The sequence below is a fragment of the Anomaloglossus baeobatrachus genome, chromosome 5 (assembly GCF_048569485.1).
Source record: "Anomaloglossus baeobatrachus isolate aAnoBae1 chromosome 5, aAnoBae1.hap1, whole genome shotgun sequence".
NCBI lineage: Eukaryota > Metazoa > Chordata > Amphibia > Anura > Aromobatidae > Anomaloglossus > Anomaloglossus baeobatrachus.
The window spans coordinates 478,240,847-478,255,307 of NC_134357.1; the positions used below are offsets into that span (position 1 = coordinate 478,240,847).

The following is a 14,461-nucleotide window of genomic DNA, read 5'->3' on the forward strand; positions in this document are numbered from 1 at the left end:
AGAGCCCCGGCACTGACAGCAAAGTTAGCAGACGGCAGATGGTGGTGGCCGTCTGCAGGAGGTAGTGGACCTCTGCAGAACCGTAGGACCTGGGTCGGGCAGTGACCCGCCGGTACCGAACCGGAGAGCGGAGTGAAGCTAAGCACACAGGCAGGGCCATCGGACCCTCGACCAGGCTTGGAGCCACCAACAATAGTCAAATCTGAGTGTGACAGGAACCCCAGGGGTGTCCCAACAACCAATACCCGACAGAAGGCAACAGTCCACACCGTGAGGATATACAGCCACCCCCATAGTGTAGAGATCCAAGGGCCAGCACCCGCGGGCAAAACGGGCTCTTACGGCACCTATACGCCGGGGAGCGGACTACCGGTGGGCAACCACAGGAGTCGGAACATTCTAACAGGTGCAGGGAAAGACAGCCACCATCAGCCGTCCGGGGAGAGCACAACACTGCAGCCGGCTGTGGGACCCGTCCATCCGGCCGTTTGGTTTACCAGAGACTCTGTCATTGACTGTCTGAGTGAGAACACCAGTGCCATCCGGCACTGCGCCGCACTGCCCCTGCAACCCTGCACCCCAGTCATCCAGCCTCCCCATTACACCATCGGGCCCCGGGATCACCAACCCCTACCCACGGAGGGGACAACATCCTAGCTGCTCCCTACCCAACATCCTAGCTGCTCCCCGGATATACAGCCACCGCCACAGGCTAGAGATCCAAGAGCCAGCGCCTGCGGGCAAAACGGGCTCCTACGGCACCTATAAGCCGGGGAGCGGACTACCGGTGGGCAACCACAGGAGTCAGAACATTCTAACAGGTGCAGGGAAAGACATCCACCATCAGCCGTCCGGGGAGAGTGTGGCGCCCCTGACCTGGTCAGGCACCACTGAGTACTGCACCCATGCTGGGGACAGTACAACACAGGTAATCCAGAAGGCTGACTGGGGTGTGGTACACAGGCGCATAGTGATCAGGTCTCACACATGTACCCATGAGAGGACCCCTGGGGATCCCAGGAGGGGGAAAAGCCTTCACCTTCACTGGAATAGTGGAGGGGGCCAAAAGCCTCCATCTCCTCTCAAGGGGTGTGGTAAGAGAGTCTGGTTGCTAGGTGGCGTAGGCAGGCACAAAAGGGAAAAGAGAAGGAGGAGTAAACAGTCTAGAGTCTGCAGCAGAGTGTGGAGGAGTGAGGAGCAGGAAAGTGAAGCTCAGACAGGAGCAGCAGTGAAGGTCCCAGATGTGAGCCGGTTCAGAGCAGAGTCCAGGGAGCTCCGAGGAGAGCTGACCCCTTCCCCTGGGCTGCTGTAGTCTGACAGCGTCCGCGCAGTGGCTACCGACGGGGGAGAACGGTCAACTAGGAGGGCTACCCGAAATCCATCTTCAGCTAAAGAGAGAGCACGGAGTGGGAAGTAAGGAGACTGCTAGAGAGTACCAGGCCCAAACGGGCGGCAGATCCCGAAGCGGAGATAGATCCAGCTTTCTTTTGCTAAACCTGCCGGTGTGGGGCTCTCAAAGCCCACGCCACAACACTACAAAAGCCGCAGCCACGTAGCCACAGTTAGGGCCCATAGGTCACAGGAGGCAATCAGCTGGAGTGGCCTGGTCCAGGCGACAAGCAAACGGCAACCGAAGGGGAGAGAGGCTGCAGCATCTTCCCTGGGTGACCCCCATAGGGACTCAAAGTCGGGGTTACCCCAAACCACCAAGGGCTAAGGAAGGCGAGTTAGTAGTCACCCTCACAAGTCAGCCTGAAGGACACCTGGTTCCCACTTGGTTCATGCCAGCTACGCCCGGGTCACTCACCCTGCCATCAACTGTGAGTAAAAACCTTGAAAGACATCCTGCCTGTGTTGAGTCATTCTGCGCCTTGTAGTTCTACACATCTACACAGGGCCCTGGGGCTTGCCTCACTCTCAGGAGGCTATTCCAACTAACTGCACTCACCATCAGCCCCAGGCGTCCCTCAACCTGCAGTGGCGGTCCCCACTGGCCGCAATACTGAGAGTGGCGTCACGACAAGAAGACGATCTCCTACCTGTGACCAGATCCAGCCGAGTGGAGTCCCTGAAGGTAATGCACCGACACAACACCTGTGGGGCTTCACAAGAGCACAACACTGCACCCGGCTGCGGGACCCGTCCATCCAGCCGTTTGGTTTATCAGAGACTCTGTCATTGACTGCCTGAGTGAGTACACCAGTGCCATCTGGCACCACGCCGCGCTGTTCCTGCAACCCTGCACCCCCATCCCAGCCATCCAGCCTCCCTGTTATACCACCGGGCCCCGGGATCACCAACTCCTACCCACGGAGGGGACAACATCCTAGCTGCTCCCTACCATCCTTCCCGGGATCCCCGTCACCAGCAGCGGTGGTGCTAATAATCACCACGACCCGTGGGTGGCGTCACGAACTATCTCCCTAAACAGACCACCCCCTTTTCACTCGTGGACGAGGAGCGCTGCTCGAGTCCCCGGGTCCGGCCCACCGCTCGAGCCACCGAGCAGCAGCAGAAGCCCCCGGACCCGAGCGTGGCGAGCGTGTCCCCTCAGCCCGCGACACATGGCTGCGGAAGAAAAAAATAATGTAAAGCAAACAGGGTAAAGGAGACATAATCTCATCAAGACATTGATAACATTACAAAGATATTGGTAATGACATGCAACATCAAATTAAAAATCCCTCATCAAATTGTATCTCAGGACTATATTCTATGTAGCAAAGAAGGAGTGCTGGCCTCCACTGGTTTATTGCGAAATACAGCCCCTGAATTGATCAGCTATAGATAGTTGCTCAGATGTATACTGTTGCAATTCCAGGGTCTCCTCACCCAGCCGGGTTGATGTTGCTGTTTTCCCACACATTAGTCACAAACTTTGAGTAGGAAGATTTTCTATCTATCCATGGAACATCACTACAGAATTACAAAGATGTTAGATTTGATTCAATAAGCACAAGCTGTATGAGGCACCATTGAGAAGGAGGTTCCTTTTGAAAATGAAAGTTAATACAGATGATTTGGGCATTGTTCATAATTAATTTCTATGAATTTATTTCCCATGCAGTATATTGAATGGTCATCTTTTATGTAACTCTATTGTTACTGTCGCGGGCGGAGGAGGGGACGCTGCGCTCTCCCACTGCTCGGGTCCGGCTGCTGCTGCTGCTCGGTGGTGGCTCGAGCGGTGGGCCGGATCCCGGGGAATCGAGCGGCGTTCCTCGCCCGTGAGTGAAAAGGGGGGATTGATTGTGGGGATTTGATATTGTCCGTGACGCCACCCACGGCTGTGGTGAGATTGGTGACACCATCGCTGCTCTGGACGGGGATCCCGGGAGCGATGACAGGGAGCAGCCTGGATGTTAGTTCTCCCCTCCGTGGGTAGGGGGTTGGTTGTCCCGAGGCCCGGTGAGGGGGTAGGGAAGGATGGCAGGCGGGTTACAGGGCCTGGTGAGGTGCAGGGTCGCAGGGGCAGCGCTGTGCCGCACGGTACGGTGGTACTCATTCAGCCAGTAACGAATACACAGTCTCCGGTAAAACAAACGGCTGGATGGACGGGTCCCACAGACGGCTGCGGTGTTTCTCCTCCCGGCAGGTTGATAGTGACTGCCTTTCCCTGCACCTGTGTAGTGTGTACGGTTCCAATGGATTCCCACCGGTAACCCGCTCCCCAGCTTGAAGGTTGCTGAAGGAGCCCTTTTTGCCCGCAGGCTCTGGCCCTGGGAACTTTAGCCTTGGCAGTGACTGTGTTTCCCTCTAACGGTTGGACTGTTGCCTTCTGTCGGGACTTGGCTGCTGGGAAACCCAGGAGGTTCCCTTCGCTAACGGATTTGACAAATTCACGGTGACTCCTAGCCTTGCCGGGGTCCGTAAGCCCCTGCCGAATGGTGCTGGCTTCTCTTTGCGTACCGGTCCGGTACCGCCGGGCCACCGCCCGTCCACGGTCCTTACGGCTGGCTCCAATAGGCCTCTCCTGCAGACGGTCACCACCGTCTGCCAACCTTGCTGTTCCGTCCGGGCCACACACCGGGACCACTTTCTGTCTGCTCCTTTACCACTTCACTCTCCTCTCTCTTTCACTTCCAAACTTAACTAACTCTTTTTCCCGCCTCCAGGACTGTGAACTCCTCGGTGGGCGGGACCAACCACCTGGCCCACCCCCCTGGTGTGGACATCAGCCCCTGGGGGGAGGCAACCAGGGGATTTTGTCTGACTTAGGTGTGCCTGACCGGGAGTGTGGGGTGTGTTGGTGTAGTGCTTGTGACGTCCTGGCTTGCCCAGGGCGCCACATTACCATCATAGCACTTTCTTTATGACATACTGAATGATGGATACCCCTGACAAACCTCCATTAGAGAAGGGGAAACGCGCTGGGTGAGAAACTGAGATGTTTATGTACACCAGTGTATTCGTATGTATGTCTCTCTCTGGATATATCTTCTTAGGGCCATATCTGTATAGAACATAAACATAACCTTTTGAAAGTACATAAAGATCCCAGAGGATATCAATAATTTTTGAGTTATACATATAACCAATAAAAAAAATATATTTTTTTAAAGTACTATATGTGTGCCTATTCATATTGAAATTAGTATTATCTAATACTAATTACTGTGAGTCTTTTTGACATGACAAACCTTTTTGTTAATACATCTAGCTCCATTAAGATATAATGACTGACTTACCAGTTCTGGTTTCTATAAATTAAATTGTGATTTATGACTATTTGTATGTATTTTTCAAGTTGATTGGCTGAGTGATATACATATCCTCCCCAATTTTTGGGGACATACCGCCAGCCTATCCACTGCATGCTAATTGTATATATATATATATATATATATACTAGAAGGTGGCCCGATTCTAATGCATCGTGTATTCTAGAATTTACGTATTGCGTAGTTAATGTATGCTCCATCCCCCATGCTGCACTCCCCATCGTGCTCCATCCCCCATGCTGCGAACCCCTCAGAGAGAAGTATAATAGGAGGAGTATAATGGGAGGAGTAGTCCTGGGGAAAGAGGAGTATAATGGGAGGAGTAGTCCTGGGGAAAGAGGAGTATAATGGGAGGAGTAGTCCTGGGGGGTGGTGTACAGGTGCCCAACGTGTGCGGGGGGCGTGGCCGAATGGGCATCGTGTGCGGGGGGCGTGGCCGAATGGGCATCATGTGAGGGGGCGTGGCCGAATGGGCATCATGTGCAGGGGGCGTGGCCTAGCGGGCATCGTGTGCGGGGGGCGTGGCCTAGCGGGCATCGCGTGCGGGGGCGGGCCTGGCCAAACGGTTAATCCATGCGGGGGCGGGGCCAGGCCGAGCCGAGCGGCCAATCCGTGTGGGGGGGCGGGGCCAGGCCGAGCCCAGCGGCCAATCCGACGGTTGTCACTGTAAGGACACAATTTTGGAGCAAGACAGACAGACAGAATAAGGCAATTATATATATAGATAACTGTTTGTTTTATGACATCCCTAGGGTTTTTGTGTGTATGTGTAAAAAAAAAAAATTATCTTTGATATCATTAAAAATTTGAAATTTTAGGAGTATTTACTGTTCTATGATTTAGATACCGTGAACCCCCCACCAGACCTGTCATATACCAGGAACACCCCACAAGACCTGCTGTATACCAGTAACACCCCACAAGATCTGCCATGTACCAGAAACACCTCACAAGACCTGCCATATATCAAGCACACCCTAAAAGACTTACCGTATACAGGGAACACCCCACAAGACCTGCCATATACCGGGAACACCATGCAAGACCGGCCATATACCAGGAACACCTCACAAGACCTGCCGTATACTTGGAATGCCCCACAAGATCTGCCATATACCAAGGACAACCTACAAGACCTGCTGTATACTGGGAACCAAGGACAACCTACAAGACCTGCTGTATACTGGGAACACCACAATACCTGTCAATACCAAGAACAATCTACAAGACCTACCGGATACCATGAACACCCCACAAGAACGTCCATATTCCAGGAACACCTTACAAGACCTTCCATATACCGGACACACCCCACAAGACCTAATGTATACTGGGAACACCCCACAAGACCTACTATATACCAAGAACACAAATCAAGACTCACCATATACCGGGAGCACCCTATAAGACCTGCCATACACCGGAAACACCCCACAAGACCTGCATATACCGGGAACACCCCACAAGACCTGCCATATACCGGGAAAACACCACAACACCTGACATATACCGGAAACACCCCACAAGACCTGACATATACCGGAAACACCCCACAAGGCCTGCCGTATACCGAAAACACCCCACAAGTCATGCCATATCCTAAGAATACCCTACAAGACCTGACATGTGGCGGTAACACCCGACAAGACCTGCCATATACCAGGAATACCCTACTAAACCTGCTATATACCAGGAACACCCCACAAGACCTGCCGTATACCAAGGACAACCTACAAGACCTGCTGTATACTGGGAACATCCCACAATACCTGCCATATATCAAGAACAATCTGCACAACCTGCCGTATACCGTGAACACCCCACAAGACCTTCCATATACCGGAAACACCCCACAAGACCTGATGTATACTGAGATCACCCCACAAGACCTGCTGTATACCAAGAACAACCTACAAGACCTGTTGTATACTGAGAAAACTCCACAAGACCTGCCATATACCAAGCACACCCTAAAAGACTTACCGTATACCGGGAGAACACCTGACAAAACCTGCCATATACCGTGAACACCTTACAAGACCCGCCATATACATGGCACGCCCCACAAGACCTGCCATATACCAAGGACAACCTTCAAGATCTGCTATATACTGTGAAAACCCCACAAGACCTGCCATATACCGGGAACACCTCACAAGACCCGCCGTATACTTGGAACGCCCCACAAGACCTGTCATATACCAAGGATAACCTACAAGACCTGCTGTATACTGGGAACATCCCACATTACCTGCCATATACCAAGAACAATCTACAAGACCTGCCATATACCATCTACCTCTTTTGCAAAATAGAAACGGTTATATACAGGTTACAGGTTTGTGTGCTTCATTATGGTTCTGCTTTTAACTTTATCTAGGAGGCCGCATGGCACATGAAATACATAATATAGGTTAGGACCTCCTATTGAGATTTGCCGTGACGTTGGCAGGGGTGTCTCAAAGAAGTGATCAATTATTTGCTAAAAATCTCAATTTATATTATAGTACAGTTGGAATAAATCTGTGAATTTGGACTTTTTATATGATGCATGCCATTTTCAGATCTTGCTGGCTCCCCTCTCTCTCTTTCGTATACCATGAACACCCCACAAGACAGTCCATATACCAGGAACACCTTACAAGACCTTCCATATACCGGAAACACCCCACAAGACCTAACGTATACTGGGAACACCCCACAAGATCTACCATATACCAAGAACACAAAACAAGACCTGCCATATGCCGGGAACACCCTACAAGATCTGCAATACACCGGAAACACCCCATAAGGCCTGCCGTATACCAGAAACACCCCACAAGACCTGCCATATACCAGGAACACAAAACAAGACCTGCATATACTGGGTACACCCGACAAGAGCTGCCATATACTGGGATCACCCCACAAGACCTGACATATACCAGAAACACCCCACAAGACCTGCATATACAGGGAACACCCCACAAGACTTGACATATACTGGAAACACCCAAAAAGACCTGCCATATCCTAAGAATACCCTACAAGACCTGACACATGCCGGAAACACCCGACAAGACCTGCCGTATACCAGGAACACCCTACAAACCCTGCCATATACCGGGAACTCCCCACAAAACCTGCTATATAAAGTCATATGAAAAAGTTTGGGCACCCCTATTAATATTAACCTTTTTTCTTTATAACGATTTGGGTTTTTGCAACAGCTATTTCAGTTTCAAATATCTAATAACTGATGGACTCAGTAATATTTCTGGATTGAAATGAGGTTTATTATACTAACAGAAAATGTGCAATCCGCATTTAAACAAAATTTGACTGGTGCAAAAGTATGGGCACCTCAACATAAAAGTGACATTAATATTTTTTAGATTCTCCTTTTGCAAAAATCACAGCCTCTAGTCACTTCCTGTAGCTTTTAATGAGTTCCTGGATCCTGGATGAAGGTATATTTGAGCATTCCTGTTTACAAAACAATTCCAGTTCAGTTAAGTTTGATGGTCGCCGAGCATGGACCGCACGCTTCAAATCATCCCACAGATTTTCAATGATATTCATGTCTGGGGACTGGGATGGCCATTCCAGAACATTGTAATTGTTCCTCTGCATGAATGTCTGAGTAGATTTGGAGCGGTGTTTTGGATCATTGTCTTGCTGAAATATCCATCCCCTGCGTAACTTCAACTTTGTCACTGATTCTTGCACATTATTGTCAAGAATCTGCTGATACTGAGTTGAATCCATGCGACACTCAACTTTAACAAGATTGTCGGTGCTGGCATTGGCCACAGAGCCCCAAAGCATGATGGAACCTCCACCAAATTTTACTGTGGGTAGCAAGTGCTTTTCTTGGAATGCCGTGTTTTTTTGCCTCCATGTATAATGCCTTTTTGTATGACCAAACAACTCAATCTTTGTTTCTTCAGTCCACAGGACTTTCTTCCAAAATGTAACTGGCTTGTCCAAATGTGCTTTTGCATAGCTCAGGCGACTCTGTTTGTGGCGTGCTTGCAAAAACGGCTTCTTTCGCATCACTCTACCATACAGCTTCTCTTTGTGCAACGTGCGCTGTATTGTTGACCAATGCACATTGACACCATCTGCAGCAAGATGATGCTGCAGGTCTTTGGAGGTGGTCTGTGGATTGTCCTTGACTGTTCTCACCATTCTTCTTCTCTGCTTTTCTGATATTTTTCTTGGCCTGCCACTTCTGGGCTTAACAAGAACTGTACCTGTGTTCTTCCATTTCCTTACTATGTTCCTCACAGTGGAAACTGACAGTTTAAATCTCTGAGACAACTTTTTGTACTTTGTTTTCTGAACAACTATGTTGAATAATCTTTGTTTTCAGATCATTTGAGAGTTGTTTTGAGGAGCCCATGATGCCACTCTTCATAGGAGATTCAAATAGGAGAACAACTTGCAAGTGGCCACCTTAAAAACCTTTTCTCATGATTGGATACACCTGCCTATGAAGTTCAAAGGTCAATGAGGTTACAAAACCAATTTAGTGCTTTAGTAAGTTAGTAAAAAGTAGTTAGGAGTGTTCAAATAAAAAAATTGATAAGGGTGCCCATACTTTTGCACTGGTCAAATTTTGTTTAAATGTGGATTGCACATTTTCTGTAAGTACAATAAACCTCATTTCAATCCAGAAATATTACTTAGTCCATCAGTTATTAGATATAAGAAACTGAAATAGCTGTTGCAAAAACCCAAATTGTTATAAAGAAAAAAGGTTAACATTAATAGGGGTACCCAAACTTTTTCATATGACTGTACCAAGAACACCCCACAAGACCTGCCATATACCGGCAACACCTCACAAGACCTGCCATATAGTTGGAACGCCCCACAAGACCTGCCATATACCAAGGTGAACCTACAAGACCTGCTGTATACTGAAAACATCCCACAATATCTGCCATATACCAAGAACAATCTACAAGACCTGGTGTATACCGTAAACACCCCACAAGACATTTCCTATACCAGGAACACCTCACAAGACCTTCCATATACCGGAAACACCCCACAAGACCTGACGTATACTGAAAACACCCCACAAGACCTACCATATACCAAGAACACAAAACAAGACCCGCCATATGCTGGGAACACCCTACAAGACCTGCCATATACCAGGAACACCCCACAAGACCTGCCGAATACCGGGAACTCCCCAAAAGACCTGCCATATATCAGGATCACCTTCCAAGGCTTGCCATATACCAGGCACACCCACAAGACCTGCCATATACCAGGAACACCCTTTAATCAGAAAAAAGACTGACTGGAACACCTATGTGTGTGAATTTAGGTGCTAGTTTAAAAATAAATGACTATAATACGGATAATAAGCTGCACACTAATGACTATAAAAAATGTAAACATGAAAAATGGTAAAGCATTACTGCTATAGGGATACTATGAACAATGAAAAATACATTTGGCTATCTGGAAAAATGAAATACATGAAAAATGGTATTGCAAAAAATAGTAGAGATGTTTATTTAAATGTATTTTTTTCTGATTAGTATGTAATTTCTTCTTGCTGAGAACCCAGAACCCCGCCCTATTACTAGACTCTATTCATGATCCTATATAGCTAGCAGCCTGTCTCCCCATAATAATAGGCATTAAGATTAGGTTCCAAAAAATTAGAGATTACCTTGTCGTTGGTTTCGGGCTCATTTGCATTGATCAATACATTTGCTAAACATCTCTACTACTTTCAAATATTCATAGCAGTTTTTGCAATACCATTTTTCATGTATTTCAGATAGCCAAATGTATTTTTCATTGTTCATAGAATTCCTATTCCAGTAATGCTTTACCATTTTTCATGTTTATATTTTTATAGTGGTTAGTGTGCAGCTTATTATCAGTATTATAGGAACACCCTTTAAGACCTGCCATACACCAGGAACACCATACAAGACCAGATCTGCCGTATACTGGGAACACCCCACAAGAACTGTTGTTTTGAATATACTCTGACAGTCTAGATATCACAATTTAACTTTACATATCTCACATAAGCAACTGTATATCACATCCCTACACTTGCCCATTTTTTCTTAAAATTACCCATCAACTTCTAAAACTGACTGCTGACTTGCTCCATCCCCTGGCAGTCATCCTTGTTACCAGATATCAGTTCCAGTGGTATTAATGTCATGGCGGATTGGTATATCATATATACTGTACATACTTTCTTTAACGTGACTGTTCAGCTACCTGAGCTGTAGTTGGTCAGGCTTTATATACACATATATATGGAAACAGTGCACAGTCATGATTATTCTAGGATGACTGGTCCTCTGCCAATCAATGCATTAACTAGTAAAGTGCTGAGTGAAGCAAGACTGTGCCAGTGCACCAGACTTACCCTGAATTCTGCTGTCAGTCGCAGGGGTAAAAATACTCAATATTGCTTAGAAATTCAGACTGCTGTTACAGTTTGGTGTCTCTTAATTTCATGTCGTCTTCAGCTGCTCCGGTGTTTTTGGATATGGTGGGAGGGGTAGAGATCTTTGAGTCTGTGTCCGTCCAGTCCTACAGACTAATAGAAAGTATTCACTGGTTATTCTATTCTGTATCTTAAGAATGAAAACAAGTCAGATCACGTGATACGTATTGGGATTGTCCGGTTGTTACAATCGTCGCTGGTGATGCACTGTAACTTAGAAAAAAGCAAATGACTGGAGGTTTTGGCTGATAACAGGCTTCATTGTAGAATGAGAATGTCCTCTGCTGGCAGAAGAAACATCTGTGGCTTTTCTCCGAAGAACTTGATGGGAGTTGGGACAAAGTGTTATGCTGAGAAAGATTTTTATGCCAAAATCCAGAAATTAAATAGCTGTTTTTAATAAATTGCAGTGTTTCAAACACTTAAAAACTCTTTTAACCATTTTTGCTTGCTGCTGGTCTCCTCCTCCTTCTGGCAGCTGAAAGTATAGTCCCTTCTTACATTACCCACAAAAAGAATGTTCTCAGTTAAACAACCATGCTATTGCAGATGTTTTGCTCCTTCCTTGACAATCAGGACAGAAAGCTATTTACTTTGACTGTTCTGCGTCGAATAAGTCTCCTCCACACGCAGGCAGCTCACAATATAGATCCTTCTTATTCAATCCAGAAGATGATATCTTCACAGCTACAAGTGCTTCTCAATAAAGTAGAATATCATCAAAAAGTTAATTTATTTTGTGTATTCAATACAAAAAGTGAAACACATTTTATATAGAGTCATTACAAACAGAGTGATCTATTTTAAAGGGAACCAAACATCAGGAGTTTGGTATATAAGGTGCAGCCAGGGCAGTACTGGCACTATCAGGCACAGGCTGTACATACCATTAGTGGGCAGCTCGGGTGTTTAGGCTGTGAAATTCAACTTTATAAAGTTTGAAAATTCATGCACTTTTTGATTGACGTATGCACCTCGCTGCTAATGTCCGGGCGGGTTATGTACGTGTATCCCCGCCCCCCCCGCCGCCTGTTCCTCCCTCTCACTGGCTGTATGTAAATTTCTAATCTTCAGTAACATGGCGTCAGAGTTAGCAACTGCGCATAGCGCTCATCTCCGACGCTATGTTTCTGAAGCCCACAGTATTATGGTGCATGAGAGGACGGCGCATGCGCCCTCGCTTCTTCAGATCTGTTCTGACCGCGGGAGTGCGCACGGTTACAACAGGACTCGAGAACAGCTGATCTTACCGATTAGCTGCAGCAGACGATATCGTAGGAGACGTCTGCTGCAGCTAATCAGGGTAAGATCAGCTGTTCTCCAGTCTTGTTCTCTCCAGCAGCATCGGAGATGAGCGCTATGCGCAGGCGCTAACTCCGACGCCATGTTACTGAAGATTAGAAATTTACATACAGCCAGTGAGAGGGAGGAACAGGCGGCAGGGGGCGGGGATACTCGTGCATAACCCGCCCGGACATTAGCAGCGAGGTGCACACGTCAATCAAAAAGTGCATGAATTTTCAAACTTTATAAAGTTGAATTTCACAGCCTAAACACCCGAGCTGCCCACTAATGGTATGTACACACTGTGCCTGATAGTGCCAGTACTGCACTGGCTGCACCTTATATAGGAAAATGCTGATGTTTGGTTCCCTTTAAGTGTTTATTGCTGTTAATGTTGATGATTATGGCCAGCGTCGGACTGGGGTGTCTGGGACCCACCAGAGGAATTGACTCCAGGGGCCACCCTACAGTGATATGCAAATACCTGATAGCCGTTATCCCTGTTATAGTGGAGCATCGACTGTGAAACACAGGCAGCTCCTGCACATCTCCTGTGCACACACCATAACTGATGTACAATTACGATACGATACGATACGATACACTTTATTGATCCCATGGGAAATCATGGTATCACAGCAGCACAACTTAAATAATAACATGAATTACTTAATTGACAAGACAGTAGAGTTGACAGAAGAACATTATACATTAGATTAGGTCATACACAGCGGGTAAACTGAAAAGTAGAAGAAATAAAAAAATAGACATTCACTTTGATGATTTAACACTTATTTTTTTGTTGTACATTCCCATAGCAGATGGCACAAATGATTTCCTATATTTTTCCTTCTTACACCTCAGAAGGATTAGCCGGTTACTGAAGGTGCTCTTCTGTCTCATGAACAGCTCATATAACGGATGTGCATTATTATTCATAATCGCCATACACTTTTTCAGAGTTCTTCTCTCCACGACCTCCTCAAAAGAGTCAAGATTGCAGCTAACAGTGGAGCTTGCCTTCTTGATAAGCTTATTAGCACCAGAGACCCGCACACTACTACCCCAGCATATGAGTGCAAAAAAGATGAAACTTGCCACTACAGACTGGTAGAATATTTCTAACATTTTGCTGCACACATTAAAAGACCTCAGTTTCCTTAGGAAATACAGTATGCTCATCCTCTTCTTGTAGACTCTCTCTGAGTGGCATCTCCAGTCCAGTTTGCTATCCAGGTGGACCCCCAAATATTTGTAACTCTTTACCTGCTCCACCTCCTGACCAGCAATAGTGATCGGTAAACATTCCATCTTTCTCCTGCTATAGTTGGCCATCAACTCCTTAATTTTCTTAACATTTAGTTGTAAATAGTTACCATGGCACCAATCCACAAAATTCGACACCACCCTTCTATATTCCTCATCACCCTGGTCCCCCCTAATACATCTGACTACCACGGAGTCATCCGAGAATTTTTGAAGGTGGCAAAAATCAGAATTATACCGAAAGTCTGATGTATACAGTGTGAATAGAAAGGGCCCTAGCACCGTTCCCTGAGGGGCACCTACACTGCTCAATAGTCTGCTAGATACAACTGCTCCCATCTGTACAAACTGTGGCCGATCTGATAGGTAGTCAGTTGTACAATTTCTCATCCCCTCCTCCACCTTCATATCAGTCATCTTTTTGTGTAGTAAGAGTGGCTGCAGGGTGTTAAACGCACTCGAGAAATCAAAGAACATCGCTCGCACAGTGGTTCCATCACTCTCCAAATATGAATGTACAGTATGTAACAGAGAGAGAATAGCATCGTCCACTCCCAATCTATGCCGGTAAGCAAACTGTAGGGGATCAATGAAAGCCCTCACCCTCGGACTCAAGTGAGCAAGCACTAATCTTTCCAAGACCTTCATAGCATGAGATGTTAAGGCTACAGGACGATAGTCATTTAGGGATGCAGGAAAAGTAGTCTTGGGT

The 14,461-nt window shown here is 47.0% G+C and overlaps 1 protein-coding gene across 1 annotated transcript in view; it reads right to left on the reverse strand.

Moving 5' to 3' along the window:
* Positions 1-11,419, reverse strand: part of LOC142311865 (cholesterol transporter ABCA5-like) — a 310,836-nt gene extending 299,417 nt beyond the window's left edge. Inside the window, exon 1 of the mRNA XM_075350670.1 lies at positions 11,119-11,419. The gene's annotated coding sequence lies outside the window, so the exon portion shown is untranslated. The remainder of the gene's footprint in view (positions 1-11,118) is intronic.
* Between the last annotated feature and the right edge of the window lie 3,042 nt (positions 11,420-14,461).